Raw genomic sequence first — 18,594 nt, forward strand, 5'->3', positions numbered from 1 at the left:
AAAATACAGGTAAATACAACGACTCTCCTTTTGAGTATTCTTAATTTTGTTTTCTAAATTATAACTGTTGAAGCAAAAATTATAATATTGTTTGATGTAGTTCCAAATATATAGAGAGGAAATATTTAAGACCACGACAAACAGGGGAGGATAAAGGAATGTAAAGGTAGGTAAGGTTTCGATACTTAACTCAAATTAGTAAAATGTCTGTCAGCAGATTTTGATAAGTTATGTATAATGTAATACCCAGAGTGACTACAACAATATCTATACAAAGAAAAGCATTCAAAAACACTGTACATAAATCAAAGTGAAATTCTAATAAAGGTTCAAGTAGCCTATAGGTAGGGAGGGGAAAAAAAGAGAAATGAAAAACAGAGAAAACATACAGAAAACAAAAATTAGATGGCAGACTTTCAGCCCTAACATACCCACAATGTGCACTAAATGTATATGGTCTAAATATACTACTTAAAAGATAGAGATTAGCAGAATGAATTTACAAACATGACCCAACAATATGCTGTCAATGAGGAAGTCACTTCAAATTAATGATATATGTAGGTTGAAAGTAAAATAAAGACAAAAAATAACATAAATTAATCACACGAAAGCAAGAATAGCTACATTAATATCATATAAAACAGATTTCAAAGCAAAGAAAATTATTAAAAAGATCAATCTACAAAGAAGATACAGCAATCCTAAATGTGTACGCACCAAACAAAAAAGGTACAAAATATGTTAAATGAAAACTGATAGGTTGGGCCACAGTGGCTCAGCAGGCAGAGTTCTCATGTACCATGCCAGAGACCTGGGTTCGATTCCCAGTGCCTGCCCATGTTAAAAAAAAAAAAAAAAAAAAAAAAAACCCTGATAAAGGTGGGTGGGCCATGGTGGCTCAGCAGGCAGAGTTCTCGCCTGCCATGCTGGAGACCCAGGTTCAATTCCCGGTGCCTGTCCATGCCAAAAAAAAAAAAAAAAAAAAAAAACTGATAGAGTAATTATATAGACAGTTCTTTTCAGTTTCTAGTGTATTAAAACAGCCAGAAGGAAATACCTGAAATTGTTAAATGGAACCCTGTAGCCTTGATCTTTGATAATGATTGTATAACTATATAGTTTTTAACTTGTGACCACGTGATTGTAAAAACCTTGTGACTGATACCCCTCTAATCTAGTGTGTGGTTAGATGAGTAACAAAATAAAGAAATGCATGGGGGGAAAAAGAAAAGAAAAAACATAGACATGAGAGGAGAAAGAGACAAATGCACAATTATAACTGTAAATGCCAACATCCCCACACGCACAACAATTGATAGAACAAGTAAATAGAAAATCAGTAAGGATATAAAACTCAACCATACCATCAATCAACAGCATCTAATCAACATTTGTAAAAACTTCACCCCAAAAATGCAGAATATATATTCTTTTCAAATGAACATGGAACATTCATCAAGTTAGACTATATCCTGGGTCATAAACTTCAAAATAAAATAATTTAATTCATAAAGAGGATATTTTCTGGCAATAATGGAATCAAGCTAAAAATCAGTAACAGAAGGATAAGAGGAAAATTTCCAAACACCTGGAAATTAAACAGCATACTTCTAAATAATCCATGAATATGTTTAAAGTTTCAACAGAAATTTAAAAATACAATGAACTGAATGAAAATGAAAATATATCAAAATTTTTAAGACTGCTAAAGCAGTGCTGACAAGGATATTTAAAACACTAAATGAATACATTAAAAAAGGAGGAAATGTCTCAAATCAATAGTCTAAGTTGCGACATCAAGAACCTAGAAAATAAAGAGAGAAATATACCCAAAGCAAGCAGAAGAATATAAAAGATAAGAACAAAAATAAAAGAAATGGAAAACAACAGAGAAAATCAACAAAACAAGCAACTGGTTCTTTGAAAAGAGCAATAAAATTGACAAATTTTGGCAAGACTGAGAAAGTGAAAAAGAGGAAAGACATGAATGACTATTATCAGGGATGAAACAGGGCCACCAATAGCGGACCCTGTTAGACAGTAAAAGGAAATACTAAAAACAATACTATATGATAAATTTGATAACTTAGATGAAATGAGTCAACTCCTCGAAAAACACAAACTATCACAACCCATTCCAAATAAATACCTTGAAGAACTTTATAACTCTTAAGGAAACTGAATTTGTAATTTAAAACTACCAAAAAGAAATTTCCAGGCCCACATGGTTTCACTAGAGAATTCTACCAAATGTTTAAAGAAGAACTAACAATAATTCTATGAATCTCTTCCAGAAAAGAGAAAAGGAAGGAACGTTTCCAATTCAGTTTATGAAGTCAGGATTGCCCTGATACCAAAACCATACAAAGACAATACAAAAAAAGAATATAGACTAATATCTCTCATGAGCATAGCTGAAAAAATCCTTAACAAAATATTAACTGAATTCAGCAATTCATGAAAACAATTACACACAATGTCCAAAAACAGTTTATTCCAAGGATGCAAGGATAGTTCAATCTTTAAAAAAAAAAAATCAACCAATGTAATTCACCACTGTTGTGAACTAAATCATGTCTCCCACAAAGAGATGCTCAATTCCTAATCCCTAGTTCTGTGAATGTGAACTCACTTGCAAATAAGATCTTCAAAGATCATATCAAGATGAGGCTAAACTGAATCAGGGTGGGCCTTAATCCAGTATGACTGCATTCCATATAAACAGAGGAAATTTGGACATAGTTGTTCTAGCTTGCTAGCTGCTGGAACGCAACATACCAGAAATGGAATGGCTTTTAAAAGAGAGAATTTAATGAGTTGCAAGTTTACAGTTCTAAGGCCGAGAAAATGTCTCAATTAAAACAAGTCTATAGAAATGTCCAATCAAAGGCATCCAGGGAAAGATACCTTGGGTCAAGAAGGCCGATGAAGTTCAGGGTCTCTCTCTCAAGTGAGACAGCACATGGCGAACACAGTCAGGACTTCTCTCTCGGCTGGAAGGGCACATGGCGAATACGGCGTCATCTGCTAGCTTTGTCTCCTGGCTTCCTGTTTCATGAAGCTCCCTGGGAGGCGTTTTCCTTCATCTCCAAAGGTCGGTGGCTGGTGGACTCTCTGCTTCGTGGTGCTGCAGCATTCTCTGCTCTCTCTGAATCTCTCTGAATCTCTCATTCTCCAAAATGTTTCCTCTTTTATAGGACTTCAGAAACTAATCAAGACCCACTCAAATGGGTGGAGACATGTCATCCCCTAATCCAGTTTAACAACCATTCTTAACTAAATCACATCAACCAGGGAAATGATCTCATTACAGTTTCAAATATACAGTATTGAATAGGGATTTTTCTACATTTAAGAAATGGGATTTATATTAAAACATGGCTTTTCTTAGGGGGCATACTTCCTTTCAAACCAGCATAACAGTCATGAGTAAGAGACAGAAGAAGACAGATGGCCATGTGGAGATAAATTGAGATATACCAGCAAGCTACTACCAGAATGCCCCAGACTTCAGATAAAGCATGATCCCACTGACACTGTGATTTTGGACTTCTGGCCTCCAAAACCATAAGAAAATAAATTCCTGTGGTTTAGGACAATCAGCCTGTGGAATATTCTATAGCAGCTCTGAGAAACTAAGATAACCATATTAATAAGCTAAAGAAGTAAAATCATGCAATCATATCCATCGATGCAGAAAGAGCATTTGACAAAATTCAACACCTGTTCATGATAAAAACTCTCCAAACAATTGGAAAAGTAGAAAGGAATTCCTCAACTTGATAGAGCATCTATTTAAAAACTAAGTTAACATAACTAATGGTGAAAGATTGAATGGTTTCTCCTCAAAGGTGAAAAAAAGTCAAGGATGTCTACTCTCATCACTCTTATTCACCTTTGTGCTAGAAGGCAAGACAAGGAAATAAAAGGTATGTAAATTAGAAAGGAAGAACTAAAACTGTCCCTGTTCTCAAATGACATGATTGTCTATCCAGAAAATCCCAAGACATCTACAAATTGAGGGGAAAAAAAACCCTTCTAGAAGTACTATGGGAAATAAGAAAGGTCATAGGATTCAAGTTAAACATACAAAAAAACAATTGTGATGCACAGAACTTATTCAGATTTCACCAGGTTTATGTGCATTCATTTGTGCATATACATGTTTGGTTTTATTCAATTTTATCACATGTAGATTGATGTATCCAACAACATAATCAAGATAAGAACTTCTCCATCACCTAGGGCTTTGTGGGCTCTCTATATAGCCAATCCGTCCCATGCCTCCCAACTCTTAACCCCTGACAAACACTAATCTGGTCTCCATCTCTGTAGTTTTGTTATTTCAATAATATTGTATGTGATATTTTGAGACTGGCCTTATCTAGTCAGTATAATTCCCTTAAGATCCATCCTGGCTATTGTATATAGCAATAGATTATTCCTTTTTATTGCTTAGTACCCCATGGTATCAATTCACCACAGCTTCTTTAACCATTTATGTATTAAAGGACATTCTGGATTGTCTCCAGTTTTGGGTGACTACAAATAAAGCTGCCCTGAACACAGATGTGTAAATAAATAAATAATTGCGTTTCTATATTCAAGATTATAACAATATAGTTGACTGCATACAGATTGGAACAGGAAGGTGGGAGAGAACCATCATAAACGAAAAAATGTAAGAAAAGTGAAGCATTTAGAAACTCCAAGGTATGGAGGGATGGAAAATACCATTTTAAAAATAAAAAATCCAGGTTTGGCTCTTTCTTTTTCCAGTTCCAGGTACTCCCTGAATCATGGATAACAGTGCAGATAAGCCAAGTCCAAGAGCCACACTACACATAGTCATTTCCAAAATGGCACAGGAACAGCATTAATAAGCCCTCATCATAAAGATATATTTTAAGAAGTTGGATCCTCTCTCTAAGGATCACATACTTTGCGAACAGTCACAAGAAGACTGTAAGAAAGACACAGGCCAGAAACAAGAAGACCATCAAAGCCTTTGTCAATCTCAAGATCCTGAAGGGCATGAATTCCAAGCTAGGCAAATGTACTTATAACCACATCGCCAGGTTGCCAGATTCTGCTGGCCAAAGGCCAAAGCAAAAGCTCAGACTCAGGCTCCCAAAGGTATCCAGGCCCCTACAAAGTGCAGATTAGAGGCTTCTGTTTGCCAACAGGAAGAAAAAACTACTTGTGTAATTCCCTGAGCTATTGTCTATACAGGGCTGGTGTCCTCCTGTGCTATTTGGTACAAGCTCAACACTTTAAAAAATGTAAATAAATTTCAAATATGAAGTAATAAAATTTAGCATAACTTGAAATTTGAGATGATTGTAAGGGAAAAAAAAATTCCTAAGGCCCTGACATAAAGAACATTCTCTTTCATAGGGATTAGGGATCATGACAATGGCCAAAAAAGGAAGAAAATGTAATTCTGGCTCCCTCCTGACCTACATTCAGCAATATTTAATACTCATAATACCACACTCAATTTTTAGAGACAAGATAAAGACAAATCATGGAAGACTTGATTTGGATCATGAATAAAAATTAAAATGACCACAAAAGGTAAACGTATAGCTTAGAGGAGTCCACAGATACAGTCTAAAGTTTATTTAAAAACCCAAGTTCATCCAGTTTATCTTGGGTTATGGGTTAACCACTAGAATAACTACAAATAGAATCAGTTCGTAGAGGTTGTCTCTGAAAATGCAGGGAAGCAACAGGGTTGAGAATTGTTCTTTTTTACCATGGATCGTTGCAAATTATATGACTTGTCACCACGTGCACTTATAACTATGATTAAAATAATTTTTAAAGTTTGACAGAACTATCTGTGAAACTATAAGGCAATGGGCACGCTCATATGTGAGAACATGAATTGGTACCACCCCTGTGGAGGGGAATTTAACAATATCTAGCATAATTACATTTAAATTTACCCTTTAGCCCAGTAATTCCACTTTTAGGAATCCATCTCAAACACATAACTGTAAAAATATTAAAAGGCACACATATAGGGGTGCAAGGGTAGTTCAGTGGTAGAATTCTTGCCTGCCACGTGGAAGTCCCATATTCGATTGCCAGCCCATGCACTCCCCTGCCAAAAAAAAAAAAAAATTAAATATTCAACAAATGGTGCTGCAATAATAGGATACTCACATGGAAAAAGAGTACCACAGTACCATACAAAAAGAAAAAAAAGGCACATATACAAGACAATTCACCACATTGCCATTTATAATAATAAAAGACTGGAAGTGACCTAAATGTTCACCAGTTGGATGATTTGTGTGGTATGTGAAAATATCTCAATAAAATTGAAAAAAATAAAATGTCCACCAGTATGAGACTGGTTTAATAAACCATGGTCCATCCATCCAAAAGAGTTATTTGCTTTCCTATAGACAAAAGAGAATAAGCTCTACAAACTGCTAGGAGTGCTCTTTTTAGAGGATATATCGCAAAACAAGAAAAGTAAAGGAGAGAAAAGTATACATTGAATGCTACCATTTATCCTAGGCACTGGAAAGGAGGTGTTCTACTTTACTAGCTGCCAGAATGCAACACACCAGAAGCAGACTGGCTTTTAATAAAAGGGGATTTATTTCATTAGTTCTTCAGAGGAAAGGCAGCTAACTTTCAACTGAGGTTCTTCCTTACGTGGGAAGGCACAGGGTGATCTCTGCTGGCCTTCTCTAGAGGCCTCTGGGTTCCAACAACTTTCCCCGGGGTGATTTCTTTCCTCATCTCCACAGGCCTGGGTTGAGCTGCCAGTACTGAGATGAGGTATGCTGAGCTGCTTGGGCTGTGCTACGTTGAGTCTCTCATTTAAGCACCAGCCAATTAAATCTAACATCATTCATTGCAGCAGGCATACCTCCTAGCGGACTGCAGATGTAATGAGCAACAGATGAGGTTCATGTACCATTGGCTCATGTCCACAGCAACAGAACTAGGCACCTTCACCTGGCCAAGTTGACACCTGAACCTAACTACCATAGGAGGTATGAATACATGTTTGCCTTTTTAATGGAAAGAAAAACAAAAATCTAAAATAAAAACTAGTTACCTATGGAGAAGGGAAGAAACAGGGTACTGCGGCAGGGATAGAAGTTAGACTTTTCTGAATAGATCTGTACTGTAGATTTAGCTTGGAAACCATATAAATATTTTACATAAAGTAAAATTAAATTATTTTTAAAAGCTATCCTGAAAGAGTGAAAGAAAATTGTGTACTGAGTTGATGGCACAATCACAGAGAATTGCTGTAATAATTTAAAAACCAACATTTGAATAGTTAACAGTACATTGTAATAATATTCTTTCATCAATTGTAGTAAATGTACTACATCAATGCACAATGTTAATGGAGGTATATGGAAACTGTATTTTCTGTATTACTCCTCTCTAAATCTATACCTTCTCAAATAAAAACAAAACAAAAAATAGTAATGACTGTACATACCTAGTAGGATATACTTAAGGACAAAAAGAACTGCCAAGAAAAGAAAAGAAAAAAAACTGTTTTCAGTAATCATATTGTTGGTAGCAATGTTGGTATTGCTGTCAAGTCGTATGGAGATTGTAGATAAAGGAAAAGAATAATTATGCTGGAGTTGCTAGAAACCAAGACCTTTGATAAAGGTGATGGGAGATTCATATAAAAGCTTGATTAGATTAAGTAAAAATGCTATAGTCTTGAATTGGAAAAATCTATACAAACACATGATATAGTTTATCTTTAAAACACACACACACACTTCCTAGCTCTAGATCCCTGGAGACACCCAGAAACAACGATTGATTCAGTAGCAAAAAAACAAAACAAAATGTCCTAAAACCCAGATTCTGATCTCTAAATACCATTTGCCACCAAAAAGAACCAGGACTCTTTAGAGAAACAGCTGAATTCAGGTACAAGGCAGGAAATGTATAAAATGAACCTGGAACATCTTGCCAAACCAAAAGACAAGGAAGTTATTAAAAACTGGGACAGTCAAAAGGATTTCAGAAGTTACCCTGAAACTCCAACTGGACACACGACAAAGAAAACATCAATAAGGATAATAGCTACAGTAGACTGAAGTATATCAAATAGGTTTAAGTCTGAGTTTAAAATGACGGTAAAAAAAAAATCAGTCACCTTTGGAAAATTAGAGGAAACTAACTCAGTTGGAAAAACTAATAATAAAGGGAAAGAATCAAGCTTATACCCTGCCTTTCCTATATGAAATATACCTCAGGGTAACCAAATTTTATTATGGGAAAATTTTCCTTCTTAGCTTTCTAGCTAAGAAGAAGAAATGACAGATATAAATTATCACCATTTTATAACCCCTAACAAATTAATGGCTTAAAGAGAAAACAAGACATAATGGTCTCCTAAAGGAAGTATCTATCATGACCTATTAAGTACTCTTGCCAAGAAAATTAACTTGAATCTGATCAAGTTGCTAAACCTCACTATTAACTTAGAGAAAATAAAGGGGACAGAAGAACACACTAAACAAACCATGAGAAAACAATGGAAATTATACAGGACAAATGGCCTATTTCTTCAATAAATAAATTGTAAGAGGGGAAAAAAAAAAAGAGACTTATGAGATATATATCTACCAATTGCAATACATGGTCCTTGTAGATTCAAATAAATCAACCATTAAAAATATGAGATAACTGGAAAAATTTAAACACTGACTGGATATGATTATATTAAGGAATTTTTGTTCAAGTTTTAGTTGCAATAATGGCATGGTTATGGGTTTTTTAAAAGACTATCTTTTAGGGATACATACTAAAATGTTAAGAACGAGATCTGAAATCAGAGATCTGCTTCAAAATAATCCAGGACCGGGGGCTGGAGGAGGAAGGTAAGGTCAGTAGGGGGTAAAAACTATAAACCATAAATTAAGTGTTGAAACAGGCACATGCAGACTCACTATATTTTTCTCTCTACTTTTATAAATGTTTAAACTTTTCCATAATAAAAGTCAATAAATTTTTAAGCACCAAAGAAAAAGATAAATTATGTTAAGATTGGAAGTGAACAGAAATACCAGGTAATCAGAGATAAGTATAAAATATTGGTATAAATCTTTTATAAGACAATACAAATTTCAAATATTTTTAAGAGGGCATAAAATGTTTTTAAAAGTTATGATTCTAATTATTTACATGTTCTTGTTATCTCCCTTAGTAAACTATAGACGTCCTATCTTTTCAGCCGCCAAGAGGACTAGTGCTTAGCAAGTATTAGGGTCTCAGTTCCTCAAAAGAATTCAGTAAAATATACTATACATCATCCTAACACTCTCACAGAAAAGAAGCAAATATTTTCCTTCTGTATATATATTTAAAAAACCAACTACATCACGATAAAAGGACACTCTTGCTTTCTTTTGACATTTCTTTAAAACTCCAGGTTGTTCAGACAACTATGTTCTATCCTCTCCAAGTAATCTTAATGATAGCTGACATCTACTAAACAATCATGTTTTTGCTGAGGACTTGATACAAAATCTCTTTTAATCCTTTCAACAACCCTATAAATTGAATTTATTAGTTTCCTTTTATAAGTGAAAACAACTGAGGCTCACAGCATTAGAACACAAGTAAGGATTATGTATAGTTCTGGGAATTCAACATGGGCGTCTAACACACACATCCCTCTAACTACTCTTGCACCCTTTTGTTTGCTTGGTGTTAAATAAGTACCTTCTCTAAGATTGGTTTCCTTCCTTCCATTTATTCATACAGCCTAGTCTAGGCCAATCCAAGATCCCCAAAACCTTTCCTGTGGCTAAAGTAAGTTCAAAAGTTTGTTTTTCCCTCTCTTTAAATCTAACATGGAAAGATTTCCCTTTAGCAACTTGGTCCCAAACCATTTTAAGTTTTACTTATCTAACAAAGCATACACATTCATCAGGAGCCCTTACAAATTTCTTCCTTTCTCTTTAGATGAAAACGTGTTTTCCCAATTATTTTTACAATTATTCCTCAGAAAGGCAAACACTTTATATAACCAGTCCTCACCCTGCGAACACCCATTTATATCTCTCCTAACCTTGCCAAATTATCTTTGATTCTTCTCTCCTGCCTCTTACACATAATTTGTCACCAAGTCTTGTCAATTCTAGCTAAAAATCTTTCAAACCCATCCCTTTTCTTTCCACCACCAAAACTTTTATTCAGGTCTTGATCTTCTGCAGTATAAACTATTACATAGTTTCATAATCCAGTGGCCTCCAATTGTTTTCCATGTATTCCCTCCTATCAGTAAAAAAAAATGTATATTTACTTATAAATTTTATGGATGTTCTACTATATTAAATATACATTAGAAAACATAAAAATAGTCATTTTGAAAGTTGATATAAAACTAAATATAAGTTCTAACATATTCTTCTCACACTGCAGTAGATCACCTTGCACAAACCAGGGATATCAACGCTCTAAAACAGAGCTGCAGAATAAGCTTTTCTAAAAACACAAATCTGATTGTACTATATCCCCAACTCAAAACCTTTCAGTGGCTCATGCTTCAGGATAGTGTCTCCATGGCTCAAAAATGTACTTTTTCAAATTCATCACCTGTAATCTTTATCCATTTATCCTATATTTCAGTTATACCTTTTCTCTCCCCATAACTTTTGTACATAGATCCCTCTACCTTATCTTTGAAAGCCACTGATTTAAACATAACAGTTTTGCGCAGAGAAAAACAGATTCTATTTACAAAGCCCTTTACAAATGAACTTTTGGAATGTAACCTATCTTTTCTATAGGAATTTATGTATTTTGAACATTCACTCGGCTCCTCTTCAAGACCTAAAAACTTAGAAGAATGGGTATGGATCCCAATAAATAGGAGGGAATTTATTAAGTTCCAACTTTACAGTTCTAAGTCTGTGAAAATGTCCAAACTAATGTATCTAGAGAAAAATACTTAACTCCAAAGAAAGGGCAGATAAAGTTGAGGGTTTCTCTCTCAACTGGGAAGGCACAGGATGTCTGCTAGCTTTTTCTCCTCTTTTCACAAGGCCTCCTCAGGGCATTTCCCCAGGGCGTTTTCCCTCTGCATCTCCAAAGATCTCTGGCTGTGTGGGCTCTGTCAGCACTCAAGATTTTCCCAAAATGGTTCCCTCTTAAATGGCTCCAGTAAGCAACCCCACCTTGAATGAGTGAGACACATCTCCATGGAAATCACCTACTCAAAAGTTACCACCCACACGGGACTCAGCACCAAGGCATTGAGAAAACCTTCTAGACCAAAAGGGGGAAGAGAGAAATGAGACAAAATAAAGTGTCAATGGCTGAGAGATTTCAAAAAGAGTTGAGAGGCTATGCTGGAGGTTATTCTTTCACATTATATAGATATCACCTTTTTAGTTAAGGTATATTGGAGAGGCTGGAGGGAGGTGCCTGAAAATGTAAAACTGTGTTCCAGTAGCCATGTTTCTTGAAGATGATTGTATAATGATACAGCTTTTGCAATGTGACTGTGTGATTGTGAAAATCTTGTGTCTGATGCTCCTTTTATCTACAGTATGGACAGATGAGTAAAACATATGGATCAAAAATAAATAAATAATAGGGGGAACAATGTTAAAATAAATTTAGTAGATTGAAAAAAAAAGTTACCACCCACAATTGAGTGGATCACATCTCATGGAAACCAGCAAAAAAATCCCACCCAGCAATACTAAATGAGGATTAAAGAACATGGCTTTTCTGGGGGTACATGACAGTTTCAAACAGGGACAGAGGCCAACTATATTTCGTTTTCCTTTGTTTATTTTTCTTCCTTGTTTATATTTCCATTTCCCAACAAAATCTTTTAAGCAAAAAAGATGTTGCAAATCCAGAGATTATTTTTTCCCCTAGGGCTAGGAAAAAAGCTGAATCTTTGTGATCTGCAACCAGAATTCCAACTTGGAGTTTACACACAGATTTAACTGCCTGGATAAAAACAGTCTTCTTAGAGCAATACGGGAGATTTAACTTCCCTGTTTCAATCTTCCTATCTGCTGGAAAACACCCTCCAAGTTGGCTGTATTGGCTGAGATCAGAATGGAGTAGGTACATTTTTCCAAAAAAATCTTGAAAATTCAAATGGCTGACTACGGACATTAATAATGGAGAGCCCAGGTCTCTGAGACTTTTTAACAATTTTTTTTTCTTTATGAGAGAAGTGGGTTACAGAACAAAACATATAGAATACTGGATTCCCATTCAAATAGCACAACCAACACTGTGCATTGTGTGGAACATTTGTCATTCCACCCCAACTCTTTCTACAGTCTCCTACAGGGACTGACTGGGGCAGGGGCATTGTGATATAGAGAGGGACGAGATGAGGCATTAGGGGGAGAAAACCTAGTAAGGAAGTCCCCACATATAAACTCCTAGTCTCATCACATAGCAAGGAGATATGTCAGCTGTGGCATACAACAGGCTTCAAGAAAAAGCAAGCCTACCTTGCATTTTTGGTATTGGGATCCTTTCAGAAAAAAAAAAAAAAAAAAAAATTAATGGGAAAAAAAAAAGACTGCAATAGAGTTATCTTAAGAGGCCAAGGCTGCTTCTCTGTATTTGAAAATAAAAAGATAGGTTTATCCCCACCCTAAAGTCACATAATTTCCACTATTCTTCCTTTGGAAGATGGGCAGGTTTTAGAATAATGAGCACAATGGATCCAGGTGATAAAACTAGAGGTAACCTAATTATTGAACATGCACAGATTGATTACATGCTTAGTCACAGTGATAAGTGTGATTTTTAGTATTACAATGAGGTATAGGTCACTTATAGGTTAACGTCTAAGCTAATGTGCATGTCACCTAATGTATATGAGCCCATTTTGGTTAGATCCAGTTTTGGTTATCAAAATAACTTTTGAATTGGGGCAGGTTAGTTCTGGGCTGACCCAAGGTCCTTCATTAATAAACATTAGGGGCTGTCTTTAGTGATTACAAGACTCTAAAGTCGAAAACCAGATAAAATGGGTACAAATGAGGGTCTGTCATAAGGTTTTTACAATTACAAGAGTACAAGACAAAAGCTATACAATATCATCAGAGATCAAGATAAAATCCAACAATATAGTTGGATTATATAGTTCAGAGATTTCAAGTATTTCCCTCTTCTATTCAAATATACCAGAAAATAAAAAAGGAATATCTATATAACGATTCAGTAATCATAACCATCACTTAAATCCAACTCTCAGTTACACTATCTCTGTCTACTCTGACCTTTTGCTTTTGACACAATTCATTTGGGCCAATCAAAGCCAAAATGAAATACCATTTTATGCAAAATGGTACAGCTGCATTGGCAAACAGTGTGACACGACAGTCCCTCAAAATGTATCAAAGACTTACAATATGACCCAGCAATTCCACTCCTAGGTATCTCTACAAGAGAAATGAAGCATATGTCCACACAAAACCTTGTACATGAATAATAACAGTAATATTATCCATAATTGCAAAAAAGTGGAAGCCCAAATATCCAACTGATGAATGAATAAATGTGGTATATTCATACAATGGAATATTTTTCAGCAATAAAAATGTGATACATGAGACAGGGATGAACCTTGAAAACATGCTAACAAAAAAGGCCAGTCACAAAAAAAACACATATTTTATGAGTCCACTTACATGAAATGCCCAGGCAAAATCTATAGAAATAGGCTGATTAGTGGTTACCTAGAACTAGGGAAATGGAGGGGATAGGGGGGAGATGGGGAATGACTGCAAGGATTCTTTGGGGAATGATAAAAATGTCCTGGAATTAGATGTGGTGATTGCTCACATTTTGTGAATATACTAAGAAAAATTGTAATTTTAAAAACATTCAAAAGGTTAAATTTTATGGTACGTAAATTATATCTCAATAAAGCCGTTTTCAGATTACCATGGCCTACAAGGCCCTTGCTGGGGGCCCCAATCTGTCACTCTGTGATCTAGACTCAAGTTTCTCCACCACCAGTCATGCCTCAAACTCATGGCCTGTGAGTTCCTGAAATATGTCTAAGGTTTTCTTATCCTAATGTCTTTGTATATGCTGTACTCTGCCTAGGATGAAAAGTCTTGCCCAGTCTCTTCATATGACTAATCCCTTCTTATCCTTTAGGTCTCAGCTCAAATGTCATCTCTACAGTGTGCCCTTCCCTCACTACTAAAATATTACAGCTGCTCCCACCATTGTCTTTACCATAACTTTAGGTGAACTTGTTTCTTATCTGTCAGATCCACCAGACTGAAAGCACAATGAGGGTAGGAATGATTCTGTGTTCTTCATCATTATAATTCCCAAAATCTAGGACAATTCCTGGCATTTAAGTGCCCAACAAATGGTATTTAATATTTTTATTTCCTTAACATCCCATGTTGTCAGACATGCTGCTCCCTCTGCTGCCATCAGTGCAAACCATTACCACCACTACCACCACCCATACCCCTTTTATACCATTACTCATCTTTCACGTCTCAGATAAAACTATCTCTTTGTTGAAGGCTTCCTTCCTTGATACTCCCCCCAACAAACACAAACACACCCAGGAAGACAGTCCTTCCTTCATTTCTTCACCTATTCATCATGGGCTGCACTTACACCATAGTAATTACCTTATTTTATCATACTTGATGGTTTCTCTTTTTTTGGAGGGGGGGGAGTGAAAGTTGTTTCTGTTTTACGCTTATCTTATCATCACTTTGAAAAGCACAGAACAAATCCTTTCATTTTTGTGTTCCTGCCAGGCATATGAGCATATGCCATGCACATGAGCATATGAGCATAATAGTACAACTATTAATGATAATAACAAAAATGGCTAACATTTATTGAGCACTTAATATGTGCTTGACACTCTTCTTAGTGCTTATAGGTGAGTGAACAAGTAAATGGATAAATTTCTTGTTCACCACCCTCACAGAGGTCACAGTCTGGCAGGCATGGAAGAGAGGTATATAGGTATACAGGCTAATGCAGAATAAACACCACATCATGGCCAAATCAGTTATCCTGCCCTGTGCTGTTTCTATGCCTTCAAGTCTTGGAGTATACTTTTCTCTGAGTCCATAAATTTGTCAGGTTTCTTCAAACTCACTTAGAATACTTCTTTCAATTACTTACAATCCACTTCCTGTACTTGGTGTCTGGAAATAATTTCTAGGATGTCACCACAAACATTATTGAACTGCCACAGTGTGTGTCCACACTATCAGTTAAAATGTTTCATTTTAACCACATCCAGTCCACTGCAATCACTCAAACACTAAAGATTTCAGCTTACCTAGCCAAGATTGTCAGTTCACTACTACTTTTATCCCTCTAGATAAATGCTTACTAATGTTTAAGGTTTAGGAGCTTTCTAGGGTATCACCCTCCCTCTCTATTCGTCACTTTCACTTTCCTATGTCAATCAGATGTTTGGTATGCAGCAAGGCAATGTTCCTTTATTAAAATGAACATAGACTAAATATTCTTTAGTAAAAGGAAAAGCCTGGCTAGAGCAGAGCAATATAAAATATATAAAACATAAAACTCTTCCTCAAGAGTCTAAATAGCAAATTGTTCCTTCAACACTATGCACACTTAAGTCAGAGAATTCAAAGCCTTAGTTTAATTTCTTAAATTAATTCCAAAAACTATTCCTAGATAACCATGTGCCAGGTATTAGGCTTGACACAGGAACTTAAAGACAAATAAGACAGTCCTGCTCTAAAGAAGTTTATGTTCAGTTTAGTATAGACAATAGACAAGGAGCTGGACTTAGTACAATGATAAACACAAAGGGCCAAGGAAACACAGATGACATGGAGCAGGGGAGGGGGAGTTGCTGCATAGACAAAGAATTGACATCAGGGCAGGCATCCTGGGGATGACATCTGATTTTAATCCTACAAATTCCCAATCCCTTATTCATCAATGTGCTTAATAAATAGTAAATATCGTTGGACAGTTGTAAGGATTTGATGAAACAATTCACATAAAGCATTACTATGTGGCCTAGCACAGACATTGTACCAACTTTAACTTGATTGGAAAGTCTGATCAAGCACTAAATATCAGTAACTGTGCCTAGCAACTAAAATGTTTTATTACTGATCATCCAACAGACACCAGCTTCACAATTACACACAGTATGGTTTTCAATCAGCTTTTATTTTTTTAATAATGAGACAATGTTAAATACTGCTCTTGGGTTAACAGTCTAATTTCTTGATCATCAACTTTCTTCTTCATTACTTGAAAAGCACTTTTCTCCGATATTTCTGGTATAAAATAAACCAGCTGGACTAGGCAGATGTTCTAAATTTTTTGATAGAAAAGGTGTAAGAGAAAACTAACAATTACTGAATTTTCCATATCAGCCTGGCATTCAAGCAAACCCTGCAACATAAGTCTTTCCCATTTACCATCAGTGAAATTGGGGTTGAAAAAGGTAATCTGTGCAAAGTTTCAGTTAGTGGACAAATAGCTGGAATTTGAACCCAATCTGATTCCAAAGCCTGAGTTCACTCCACCATACCATGGGCCACATAGCATTAAAGAAAAGCAAGAGGTAACACAGGCAGCCGCAGTGCTCTGCTCTGAGGGGCTTTGAAGTGCTCTCAGTAACCCTCTTTCCAAAACAACCCTAGGCAATGGGAACTGCACTCTTATCAGGTGAACAACCGAAAGCCTATTCTGCCCTGTCAATGTGGAACGGTTAGTAGTAACCCAGGCTCTATTTTCTGCAACAACTAGGGCAGCAGCTAAGTAGATGGTTTCCTTGCCACCTGTCCATCCCATTCCGAGCTGCAGAAGTTGTATAATCACAGTCATCATAAATCACAACTACTTTCCATAACTTCTCTCAAAATTCTTTTAGTCACAGCACAAATAAAGCTAACATAATTCCCAAGCCTAAGTTTTTATCACACAGCAGTCTACTTTCAAGATCAAGGAGGCTATTCTTTACACTAATGTCACGCGTAATACAATTTCATGCTTTAGTAAGTTCCCTTGCTCTAGTGCTCAGATATTACATGATGGGTTCCACAAAACATACTTGACAAATGTATTTGTCAACCTTCTATATTCAAAAGCAAGAACAGAGAGACCTGATGCCTAGTCATCTGAACTTCTACTTGTTGGATTTTAATGCTGATTTTGACACTGACAGTCTCTGAACTTCTCTGTAATAGAAAGGTAAGCATCTTTACAAGCATACTCTGCAATTGTAGGGTGGCTTTGGAAACTGTTTCTAAGTGCTACTGAAATCCAAGTTTACAACTCTTGCTTGCAAGCAGCAGCTAAACTTGGAGTGCCTCTTTCATCCCAATCCTTCATAAACTACATCGTTTTACCTCCCAAGCCTTTTAAACTCGTTTGGAGCGTGCTTCTAACTTTTTTTCCTCATTTCCACAAAAATAAAGAATTAGCAGCACGCTCATCCAATTCTTCATTTTCATTATAAGCAAGCATTTCTGGTTAACATTCAGCAGATTCTCAGGATTGCTGCAGAACATATTACACACAGCTCATGGGAGGGAAGCCTAAGCCACTCAAGATACTGCAAGGCTAGGCAAGGGTCACATTGCATGGACAGCACCTGGACATGAGATGAAATATTTGAATAATTACTAGATTTCACCCCTAGGGTCCTTCCCCTTCCAAACTTCCTTAGGCAAAATTCTCAAAATGCTGACATAAACACATTCCACAGACTTTCCCATAAGAGGGTTTAGAGTGTCTTATGAACGCTGTTCTAAAGGAAAAGCCTATACTGTCAACTTTGTTTTTAAATGCCCCTAAAGAATTCTATTAGTCATAGAGAAAACTGAACATTTGTTAGTGATTAGAGATAAAATATCTCATGTTCTGCAGCTGAGGAAGGGAGAGGCCAGAAGAGGACCTGGCTGGGAAGAGAGATAGTCTAAAACAACACCACCCAAATTGGACCCTATAAAAGTTGTACTTCTCAAAGTCAACCTCTGCATGTAGAATCAGGAGGGCAACAGTGTTTCAACGGGTTCTGAAGGTGGATGTAAAAACTATTTTAGTGCGAAACTAACCCTCCACCTGGGACTCCAGGTGACTGAATGCAGGAATTCACCAGACTGGATTACAAAACCTTTCCAAAGATTATTAAGATCAGGTGCTCGGTAACAGCAGCGATAGCTTCCTTTAAATCCTTTTGCCCTTGCTCTTACACAGATAAGAGGGGTTACTAGAAGAGGAAGAGAGTAAGGGCCTTCTTCCCGAAGCCATCCAGACCTTAAATTCATGAGTGGCCCCTCCCTCTAAAAACCTTACGTGACTTGTGTGGGGGCCCACAGGTCTCAAGTAAACAAGCTGGGTCCTTCCAAGATCTCCCAACTCTCAGGGGGGTCCGTAACACACTCATTTGGGGAGTTGCTTCCTAAAATTTCCTGCCCCCCCCACACACACACACACAGTTGTATGACCATTTTCAGGGGCTCACTGTAAACCAAGAAGACCACCCTGTAATCTCAGCTATTCCATCCTCAGGTGAGGAAGGGACACCTGACCACTGGGCGCCCTCTCACCCGCACAAGCGTCCAG

The 18,594-nt window shown here is 36.5% G+C and overlaps 1 protein-coding gene across 11 annotated transcripts in view; it reads right to left on the minus strand.

Moving 5' to 3' along the window:
* The window catches only part of DENND1A (DENN domain containing 1A), a 665,083-nt gene that overhangs the window by 646,058 nt on the left and 431 nt on the right, over positions 1-18,594 (minus strand). The window contains exon 1 of one of the 11 annotated variants that reach the window (XM_077144371.1): positions 2,911-18,571. The exons of the other annotated variants lie outside the window; for them this stretch is intronic. The gene's annotated coding sequence lies outside the window, so the exon portion shown is untranslated. Of the gene's footprint in view, positions 1-2,910; positions 18,572-18,594 lie in introns of those variants that run through there. 11 annotated transcript variants of the gene reach the window in all.

The sequence above is a fragment of the Tamandua tetradactyla genome, chromosome 2 (assembly GCF_023851605.1).
Source record: "Tamandua tetradactyla isolate mTamTet1 chromosome 2, mTamTet1.pri, whole genome shotgun sequence".
Lineage (NCBI taxonomy): Eukaryota > Metazoa > Chordata > Mammalia > Pilosa > Myrmecophagidae > Tamandua > Tamandua tetradactyla.